General features: G+C 30.8%; 1 long non-coding RNA gene across 1 annotated transcript; it reads left to right on the forward strand.

Annotated features, from left to right (window-relative positions):
* The first annotated feature begins 325 nt into the window (after positions 1-325).
* Positions 326-2,609, forward strand: LOC107874780. Its single transcript, XR_007056626.1, has 2 exons — positions 326-2,021; positions 2,133-2,609. It is a non-coding gene; the product is annotated as an uncharacterized LOC107874780 (long non-coding RNA).
* The last annotated feature ends 8,976 nt before the right edge of the window (positions 2,610-11,585 follow it).

Consider the following 11,585-nt stretch of genomic DNA (forward strand, 5'->3'; position numbering starts at 1 on the left):
AAACGTACTAATACTGTTTCTACCTTGCAGCAAGGGTGTTTAAATAAAATTAGGGGCCTAAAGCCATATTTTAATAAGAGGCGTTAAATATATACACATACGTATAAAATAATACTGTAATAATTTAAAGTTATCTTTTTATCAATTGTTTTTTGCCATGTATTTTTAAAAGACACATAATTTTTAGCTTAACATATTAATATGATTATTAATAAAAGAAAGAATTTATTCTAGTCAAATAAGATGTTGGTCATTTATTTTCAATACATTAACTTGGATGTTGTTGTTAAAACTTTATTATTAATATAAAGTTTGAATTGTTTAATTCAAAGTTATAAAATATTTTTAATAAAATTAGATAATATTTCTTTCTTTACTTCGTTTTTTTTTAATAATTTTTTTAAACGTATTTCATAATCTTTAGTATTATTTCAAGTGAAGTTAAAATCATAAAAAATTTACTATTAAAACTTTTTAGGCCTCAAAATTTTGGAATCTGAACCAAACGCTTTACTAGCCTTACCCTTAAGCCACCCCGACGTCACATCTGAATTTTTATAATGTATTTTCTGATGAGAGGCAACAAGCACAAGAATAAGCGGATTCAACATGTTGCGTCACTACTGCAAGGGAAGTCTTATTACATATGACCAATGTGGCTCCGAACTCCGCACATAGCAGAATAGTGCATTGAATTGAATTTGATGCAGAATGAAAGTGGCTAAGCAAGATAGTACAAGGAGCTATATGAGAGTAATACTGGAGCTGTCATTATTAGTTAGTTATTAAGTTATCAAGTTTACATTTTATCTCATTAAGTATGGTAAAAAAAACTTTAGTTAATTACACTCAAGTACTGAAAGTATCTTGCTTTGAGCTGATTCAGTCCATGAGAGAGTTAAAAATGTAGTACAATAGGGGTGGCTCAGCAAGAGGTGTGATCCTGTATAATGTGCTGATACAATTGTATTGAATAATTAATGAAATCTTTCCTTAGTCATACTTAGAATAACTTTTTCTCTTCCTTAAGTTTCTCTGCTTTTCATGAGTGTTTGCACAGTTTTATTGGTTACTGTTTCATGTCTCATTATGACCTTGGTATATTATTCTCTATCTTGAGCGGAGGGTCTATTGGAAACAACCTCCCTACTTCCTCGGAAATAGTGGTATGGACTGCCGACATTTTACCCTCCCTAGACCTCACTTTGTGGGAATATACTGAGTCTGTTGTTGTTGTTGTATTAGTTACTGTTCCATTAAAGTTGCATCATTTGGTATCAAAACATCATCTTGGGCTTTGTGGGTATTGACAAGGCAACTGATATGAGTGAGATTAAGTCAATATGAGAGAGGGCCACTTGGAGACGGCTAATTTCTTTGTAAGACAATCTCAGGTGGAAGAACAACATGAGAAATTAGTTGCAGCTTTAGGGAAACCTTGGAAGGATAAAAAAAGGTTCGATAGGGGAAAGAGGGTTGATAAACTCGATGGAGCGTGGAGAGATATACACCCCGTTAAGGAACCCTATGGCTTGGATGAACCAGAATTACGGAGGACAACAGTATCCTGCAGGATCTCATCTCGAAGTGGGTTCTACCCCTCAATTTCAAAATACTGTGGACATAACTACACCTCGCAAAGGTTGCATCAAGGGCCTAGTGTCACAGGGCAACAATGAGGGATTTATTTTGGATCATCACCTGAGAACGTCTTTGGAAGTCAAGCAATAACAAGGTTTACCAAGATGAAATTTTCCAAGTTTAACGGATCTAACCTCAAAACGTGGTTGTGCAAGGTGAAGCAACACTTTTCTATGGATAAGTTACCGTATGTTCAGAAGGTTAAGGTAGCCTCTATTCACTATGATAATATTGCTATTGAATGACACCTAACTTGTTTAAAAAGTAGAGCTCATTTACCGTATTCTGCTTGGGAAGAGTATGTATATGCATTGATGGATAAATTTGGAACTGAGTACTCAGATCCTATAGCTGAGCTGAAGGTGGGAACACCGTTAAAGGTAATTCCTTGCATCATCCATATGAAATCCTTACAGACTTCATTAGTTTGCCTATTGCCCCCACCACCCATATTTACAACTTATGGCCTAATCAACTGTATGTTCAAGTAGATACAACTACTTGGTGGAGCTGCATTTATGACCAGGCACGAACTTCCCATCACAAAAGAGTCAAAACCCTTTCTGCCTTTTCTCAGTCATTTCAGCAGGGGTAAGCCTCTTAGATGATCTCTTGTTTAAGCTCACAGATGGGTCCCTCTTAACTGGCTGCACATCTTTTTTACTGCTCAATCCTTTAGAGAATGAGCTATAGGATCCACCTTTGGTCTGAGAGACCCCATTACCATACTCAACTGACCTAGTCAATTTCAACTGAGCATTAACTTGAGCTTCAGTGTTCTTGGACAATTGGTAAGCTTGTGGTAGTGAGTATGGTCTATGGTTCTTAACTGTATAACCAATTTCAGGTTTTAATCCGGTAATATTTAATTTAATCCAATGCCAGTTGCTCCATGATCTAATGCCTATTGCAATGAATTCATTAACTTTTTAAAGAAAATACTATAAGTTCAAACCTACTTTGATAAATTTTTACACATAAGTTTATGTTTCTATTGTATTAAATAGATTGCCTCTTTAATTTGTGGTATGGGCTGTTAGAAGTCAATTCAGCAAATTGTTGATTTTATTAATGGTCTCTATTTGTAACAAGTCATTGACAATCATGTCATGGTCCAGTATTGAGTCTTATCCTGGTAAGTATTCCGTTTATGATGACTTTGTTTTCATAAGGCTTGACAACAAGGTTGAGAGTAGAAAGAATAATTTTGCAATGCAAAATAGAAGCTTAAGGTTGTGTGTTCGATTTTGGGTGGCGCGACATAATTTTTTGTCTTTTTTTAAATAATTTTTTATCTTGAGCCGGAGTTCTATTGAAATTAATCCATACGTCACTTAATAGGAATATTCTGGATATGTTATTATATTTTATAATGCTGAAATTTTTTAGTGTTCGAACGTCACTCAAGAAGAATCTATTCATTAGTAGAAATATTGTTAAAATAATAATAAAATAGAAATGAGATATTTATCTATAATCTATATCTATATCTATAATCTATATTTATATCTAAAATCTATATCTATAATATATTAAAAGTGTGAAGAGCCTTAGAAAAGTGAATTGAATTTTTTACCCTTCATTAAAAGACTCTATAATAGATAAAATTGTCTTTTCATATTTTTTTCCTATAATAATTTCTCTAAATAATTATTTTTCGCTGAAAAATATATTTTTTTCTCCTATTGGCCTATGAAACGCTATTTTGTCCAAAAAATTTTCAAAATTCGTGGAAATATTCCACATATATGGAAAAAGAAATACTCCACATATATAAGAGAAAATGGTCAAAAACCCCCCCAACCTTTACCCCAAATTCCAACTACACACTTATACTTTGCGGGGGTCCTATGACCCCCTGAACTATTTTAAAATGGAATATATGCCCGTCTAAAAACTCATACCCAGATCTGTACAATCAAGTGAGCTGCACGCGCCTATCAGCTAATTCCACGTAATATTGTTATTTTCTTTATATAAGAAATCATTTTCATCCTACTTTTTTCTTATTTTTTCAAGGCCCATTTAAACAACTTCTCAAATGAAAAACCTTCATCCATGGAATCCAGAACTTCAATTAACTCTCACTTGAAGATGATGATTTCATCTACCTTCAACTAACCCTCAATAAAATCCCACCCAAACAACTCAATATCCCTCACAAAATCACCCTCTTCCATCCCCTTCAATACTTCTCCAACATTTGTCTCATCATCGTTGACGAACCCAAAAAACGACACAACTCAAAATCAATTCTTGATGCTAAAACGGACAATTTCAACAAACCCCACAACTCAAAATCCAATCTTGATGCTAAAACAGACAAAATCAAGAAACCGCACAACTCAAAAATCAATCTTGATGCTAAAACAGTGCAAAAAAAAGTTTAAATATGAATATTGACTTTGAGATACAATATTAATTTCATGGCTTGAAATCGTTTCACTCGATTCGAAATCCTCATGAGACATAATTTTTTGAACTAATTTCCACTTTTCATTCGAACTTACACCAAGGATTGCTTTGATTTTTTCTAATTTCTGAGAATTGTGAGATGAATATGTGTGTAATTGTTTATGGGGTTGGTGCGTATCACTGGTATGTTCATTTTGAAACTGGTTCCGGGTCGCGGACCGATTATTTTTTTAATTTGCGCCCGGTAAACCCGGCCTGGACCTAGCCCGGTCCAGGCCCGCCAGTTAACCGGCCTGGCCCAGCCTGGAATCTTTTTTTTTTTAAAAATATTTTATTTTTCTTTGTATAAATTAGTATATAACTATACAAATATATATTGTAATCTATATATATTATAGTATATTTCATTTAAAGTATTACATATACATAGAATATAGTGTATATATGTGAATAGATCTTCTATAGACGTGTATATTTAACGTATACATGTGTATATATTTTATAAATTTGTATATAACTATACAAATATATATATTGTAATGTATATTTATTATAGTATATCTCATTTAAAGTATTACATATACATAGAATAGAGTGTATATATGTGAATAGATCTTCTATAGACGTGTACATTTAATGAATACATGTGTATATATTCTATAAATTAGTATAAAACTATAATAATATATATTGTAATGTAGATATATTGTAGTATATCTCATTTAAAGTATTACGTATACATAGAATAGAGTATATATATGTGAATAGATCTCCTATAGACGTGTATATTTAACGTATACATGTGTATATGTTTTATAAATTAGTATATAACTATACAAATATATATTGTAATGTATATATATTGTAGTGTATTTTATTTAAAGAATTAAATATACATAGAATAGAGTGTATATATGTGAATAGATCTTCTATAGACGTATATATTTAAAGTATACATGAGTATATGTTTTATAAATTAGTATATAACTATACAAATATATATTGTAATGTATATATATATTATAGTATATTTCATTTAAAGTATTACATATACGTGGAATAGAGTGTATATATGTGAATAGATCTTCTATAGACATGTATATTTAATGTATACATGTGTATATATTTTATAAATTTGTACATAACTAAACAAATATATATTGTAATGTATATATATTGTAGTATATCTTATTTAAAGTATTACATATTCATAGAATAGAGTGTATATATGTGAATAGATTTTCTATAGACGTGTATATTTAACGTATACATGTATATATATTTTATAAATTAGTGTATAACTATACAAATATATACTGTAATGTATATATATTGTAGTATATTTCATTTAAAGTATTACATATACATAGAATAGAGTTTATATATGTAAATAGATCTTCTATAGACGTGTATATTTAACATATGCATGTGTATATGTTTTATAAATTAGTATATAACTATACTAATATATATTGTAATGTATAAATTTATAGTATATTTAATTTAAAGTATTACATATACATAGAATATAGTGTATATATGAAAATAGATTTTCTACAGACGCGTATATTTAACGTATACATGTGTATATATTTTATAAATTAGTGTATAACTATACAAATATATATTGTAATGTATATATATTATTGTATATTTCATTTAAAGTATTACATATACATATAATAGAGTGTATATATTTGAATAGATCTTCTATAGACGTTTATATTTAACGTATACATGAGTATATGTTTTATAAATTAGTATATAACTATAAAAATATATATTGTAATGTATATATATTATAGTATATTTCATTTAAAGTTTTACATATACATAGAATAGAGTGTATATATATGAATAGATCTTCTATAGACATTTATATTTAACGTATATATGTGTATATTTAACGTATACATGTGTATATGTTTTATAAATTAGTATATAACTATAAAAATATATATTGTAATGTATATATATTATAGTATATTTCATTTAAAGTATTACATATACATAGAATAGAGTGTATATCTGTGAATAGATCTTCTATAGACGTGTATATTTAACGTATATATGTGTATATATATATATATATTGTAGTATATTTACTTAAACTTTAAAGTTTAAAGTAGTACATATATATTTGGATGGTGCGTATATATGTGTAATTGTGTATATATTTTTTAAATTTTAATGTAGTCTATATTATATATAGTGTATATATTGTTTAACGTATTTATAATGTATATATGTGGGTACATATAATGTATATTGATTTTTTTTTTTTTTATATATATTTTTGATCGGGTTTTACCGATTTTTTAATCGGGTTTAGGTGGGTTTGACCGGGTTGGGTTAAGTGGGCCGGGTTAGGGTGGTTTTTCAATTTTTACTGTTGGGCCCTGCCCACTCAGACCCCAACCCAGACCCGACCCGACCCTCAACCCGGTTAAATAACACGGACCAGTTCCGGGTTGATCCGGCCCGACCCACTTGACAGCCATAACTTTAATTGGTATGTCACAGTCCTAAAATAATTTGGCCTCCTCATTCAACAAAGCCTCATAGATTTCGAGATTCTTTCTTCTTATGTTCATCCGCGTTGTTTTATTTGTTTGAATTTAATCAGTTGTGCTTTGATTAATAACCCTTAATTATTTTATTTTCTTGCACCTGTCAATAAATATCTACTTTAATATTTTTAATCTTTTCTTGAAATTCATTGATAGGTTATTTTGGACTAAAAATTGTGTTTGCGTTGATGGACAAACAAAGTTGTTGCTAGATTTCTCCGAGGATTGTTTCATCACTACTGATTAACTAATAACGTGTCTGTTTATATACGTCTCAAATACGTAAAAATTATTCCTAACGTTTTCATGTAGTATTTAGCACAAATAACATTATTTCCGAATTTGATTTTTGAATGGCTAATATGATATATGTATAATTTAAGAGCATGCATTTTACTTGTATGTATTTTACTTGCAAAATACATGCGCTTGTGTTTAAATATAACTTGGTACTTTGATATTGTGTTAACGGCGGTAGAGCACCCTATGTTAGTTATTAGTTGATTATAAATTCAGTAGGATTGAGTAGTTTGACTTAAATTTTATATTTATATTAAAAATTATTTAATATATCCTGATTGCTCCTGTAAGACCCTGCAAAAAAAAAAAAATCCTCGTCTTCTAAGCCCTTTCAAACATGCCAAGAGAGGCCACTTAGAAAATTTTCAGCTAAGTGTTAGGACTTAGTCTTTTCGAAAACCCTCAAACTTTGAGGAATTCATTTACGACCTTCCTGACCTCCGAAAGTTAAATTTTAAGTTGAGTCACGATCGGGAAAGTCAATAGTTCATCTCAGGTGAGTTTCGAAATTTTCGAACAAGTGTAAGGGCGTGTTTGGAACTCCAAAATAGTAGCTCAGGGCGATATGCCCGCCGCGCCTCGTCCAGAGCGACGCTCCAGAGCCCGCGGCGCCCTGGCCAGTTCGGCTCATATAATTTTTTGCAGTCAAGATCCACATTTGTAAGGGCAAATGAGTCATTTTTCCTACCCCCAATCTATCCAAACACAAGATTTAAGCCTATTCTAAGCACATTAGGCATATTTTCATTACTTTTCTCTCAAACAATACTCTAAGAACTCCAAAGCTCCTTCTCCAAGAAGTCTAGAATCCTCCATTGTTACTCCAAGAAAGTTTTAGATTGAGGATTCCCAAGTAAGGATAATCAAGAATCCATCTTCAAGAACGCGAATAGGATCTTCAAAACCAAGCTTCTTCATCTAGTTCTTCATCCAAGGTATGTGGGGTTTATGAACAAGGATACTCCTTTCATACTTGTGCCCAAAACTTATTTTAATTACAAAGATATTTGATTTTTATATGATTTCTCATGAAATTCAAGTTATGGTTTATACCCATTATTGTTATTTACAAGTTTATGATATTTCCAATGATTTAGAAGATTAAATCCGATGATTATATTCATATTTTCATGCATATTGCTGTAATTTTCAGATTTTGAGTTGATTTTTCAATATATCGAGCATGAGCATTTTGATGATTTCTCATGAGTTTGATGTATGGGTCATTAAGCCCTAATTATAGATTGTTATTTCAAGATTGTTTGTGCTATGAGCACCCTATGATAAGATTATTCTCAGATTTTTTTTGATAAATATTTGACCTTTTGGTCTCAGAATAGATATACATCTACTTTACAGATTCAGATTTCAGATTTAGCTTTACAGAATTACAGGTGGTTTTCATTATAAACCATTAGACTATGTTAAAAGTGAATTTCCATCAGAATGAGCCTATAAATATTGTTTTGGGAGTAGTATTTAGCACTGAGATGGGTATGTTACGACGGTTCCATATCCCAGAACTACGTGTCAACGTAGGATTTAGATTATTCCCACTTCTACGTGGATGACAGATATGTGATCACTCAGATAGGTTATACTTCCTGGCAAAAGTATGAATCCTGTCCCTAACGTGAGGATTCTTCCTTAGGAAGACGATACGTTGGACTCCATAAATGCTCACATGGTTTATGTTGGTTAGAAGAACCTCCCTAAAGCCCTTAGAAAGTATTTTTTCATGCAGAATAAGTTTTCAGATTTCACTTAGCCTGTATGATTTGAGAATAAGAACATAATACAGATTTCAGAACTAAGTGTAATGGCTCACAAGATTTACATTATATGTTTTATTATTTATGGTTGATGATCTTCAGATTTCAGATTTACTCAAGCCCGTGTGAGTCATTTACATTTAGCATGCATGATTTTATAATTTGTGATGATATTGTTTACTTATTGCATTCACCCCCATATACTCAGGACATCATCAAAGTACTAATCCACATATATGTCTATGTGCTACATTGTCTCATAATGTAGGTTCAAGTGCTCAGTCTCAGCAGCGTGAGTGATTTTCAAGCATCTCATCTACATCCCTGAAGTTGGTGAGTCCTCATAGTTCGGGGACTTAGCTGTTCAGATTTCCAGTTTACTAGTAGATGCTTCAGTATTTATTTTAGACAGTTTGGGTCAGCTGGGGCATGTCCCAGTGGCTCTCTAGATTCAGTCATTAGAGGCTTGTTGGACTACTAGATTCAGTATTCAGATTTTTTGTATTGTTTTACTAAGACTTGTGAGATTAGTATGTTTCAGATAAGATTTCTGCATTTATTATGATTTCCCATTCATATTCCCCTATTTTAAGATTCAGATTTAGCAAAAGACAACCAGGGTTAGCTCATGACTACTTGTAGTTTGGAGCACCGAGTGGCGGGCGTTACAGCTCAGCTATGCCGGATACACTTCTTGCCATCGCATATAATGCTGAAGAATAGCTTCGATCACAATCGATTATCCTATTATTTTGTTGTAGTTTTTTTTTTTTTGTTTTTTGTTATAGGATGTTTTTGTGTTTTTTTTTTAATATCAATTTTTGGACTTTTCTAAGGAGATTGACTAATTGACTTGAATGGTGTGAACCAATGTTTAGGATTTTCATTAGAGAAGATGGGAATGAGAACTGAGAAGACTCGGGAAAATCGAATGTCCTTTCTTCTACAGTTTTTCCATATCTTGATCGAAACTTAGAAGTACTATGGAATAATAGCTTAAGTAGGAAACTTATTAAGTATTCTCCTTTTATATATGATTTACAAAGTTCATTAAATATTTATTTTATTAATTCTCCATGAATATTGATTGCTCCACAGAAGGTGAATTGCAAATTTCTCACGATTAATCATATAGCAAAGACCATTGGACGTGGTTTAAGTATCACAAATTTTGTGTGTTTAGACTTTAGAGTCAGAGGTGACTTAAGAGAATAGAAAATTTATTATGAGGGTAAATTTGGAATTTGTAGTTTGTGAGGTGAACTGGGTTTGTTTTGGTTGAGGGGAAGAGGGCAATATGGGGATAGAGATTAAGGTAGGAATTGCCATAGCTGTTTGTTTGGAATAACAGGTGAAGCAGAAATGAAGAAATTATTAATTTGTGAATTTATTTGATAGTATTATTATTTGAAGTCAGATAGTTATGGTACAAAATTTTTTCACCGTGCATCTTTGTGTTTGTGGAGTCTAAATTGAATACAAATATTAAATTGTCATCATAATTGATGTCCAATTATTCTTGAATGACTTGACTCAATAGTTCCTGTCTTTTTTCATTGTAAAATCCAATTTTTCTTTTAAAAAATCAAGCATTAATTTGGTAGAAGTAAAGATTATTGTCTATTAGGTTTAGAATTCTTAATTTGTGTGTAAATATTAATACTTAACACTAATAAATCTATTACAACTCATCAGAATTAATAACAACTAATACTTGTTTTATTAGTTTAATTTTTTTTAATCAACTAAATTTGATTTTATGAAGATTTGAAAAATCTAGAAATGAATATAAAAACATTAGAATAAGAAAGATTTAAGAAGTACAAAATTTTTAAAAGTTTGAAGTATGTAATAAAAATATAATTAATAATTTTGTAAAGATTTGACTTTAATTTTTATTTTTAACAACTTCAAAGTCATTGAGATTTCTCTTCAAACTCAAAAGGTGACGTTCTACCAAACAACTTACGCTACATTAATGGCTTTAGACTATGTTATTGAAGTATATTATTGCGATATACTTTACTTTTAATTTGATTCTTGATGTATGTATTTTGAATAAAATTCTATACTTTGATTGTATTGTAGGATTTATATATGTGAATTTATAGACCACAAAGTGGTATTTTCTTTCAATCATTTGTTGTAGAAATTAATTGATTATCAAAATCGTAGATTATAAGTGTAGCAGGTTCACCGAGAACTGTTAAGGATGATTCTCACATTCAGATCACCACACAGGTCTTCCTTGGACTTGCCTGTTCGGGGGCAATTCCTATGCCACCAACCTTTTATGACATGAGTTCTGGGCAAGTGATAGCTTATATTTGCTATATATTTGTATGAATTCATGGACAACATTAAAAAATCAGTTAATGGAATAGATTCTAATTCATTATTTTTGTTTGATAACGTAGAAATCTGTTCAACTAACTTTTCAACAACATGGATTTTTAGTGCTTGTTTTCTTATATGTTAATGTGTGAGGTGAGGAAAGATTTTAATACGTCAAAACTATGTATATATAGAAGACAATGCAAATATTTTTGCATGACTAGTGTAATTAAACTTGCCTCCCTACCTTACATAGCTCTATAGGGTAAGCCCAGCATACGCACTATCCTCTTCAAACATCATTTGTGGGATTACGCTGGGTATGTTTTTGTATGTTGGTTACCTACCATATATTATACGTTACTTGCTATATGCATATAGTTATAAGGTAGCGAAGAGTTGCATTAGTAGTTAAAGCGAAGAGTTACATTAGCAGTTTGAATCCTCTATATTAAATTATTTCTCGAATATACTATGTTAAGTTTATGCAATTTTCTTACGTCCGGTGTTTCTAATCGTTTTTTATACTTGTGCTACATTTTATTACTTAGTA

This window comes from Capsicum annuum, chromosome 6 (genome assembly GCF_002878395.1).
Source record: "Capsicum annuum cultivar UCD-10X-F1 chromosome 6, UCD10Xv1.1, whole genome shotgun sequence".
NCBI classification, from domain to species: Eukaryota; Viridiplantae; Streptophyta; class Magnoliopsida; order Solanales; family Solanaceae; genus Capsicum; species Capsicum annuum.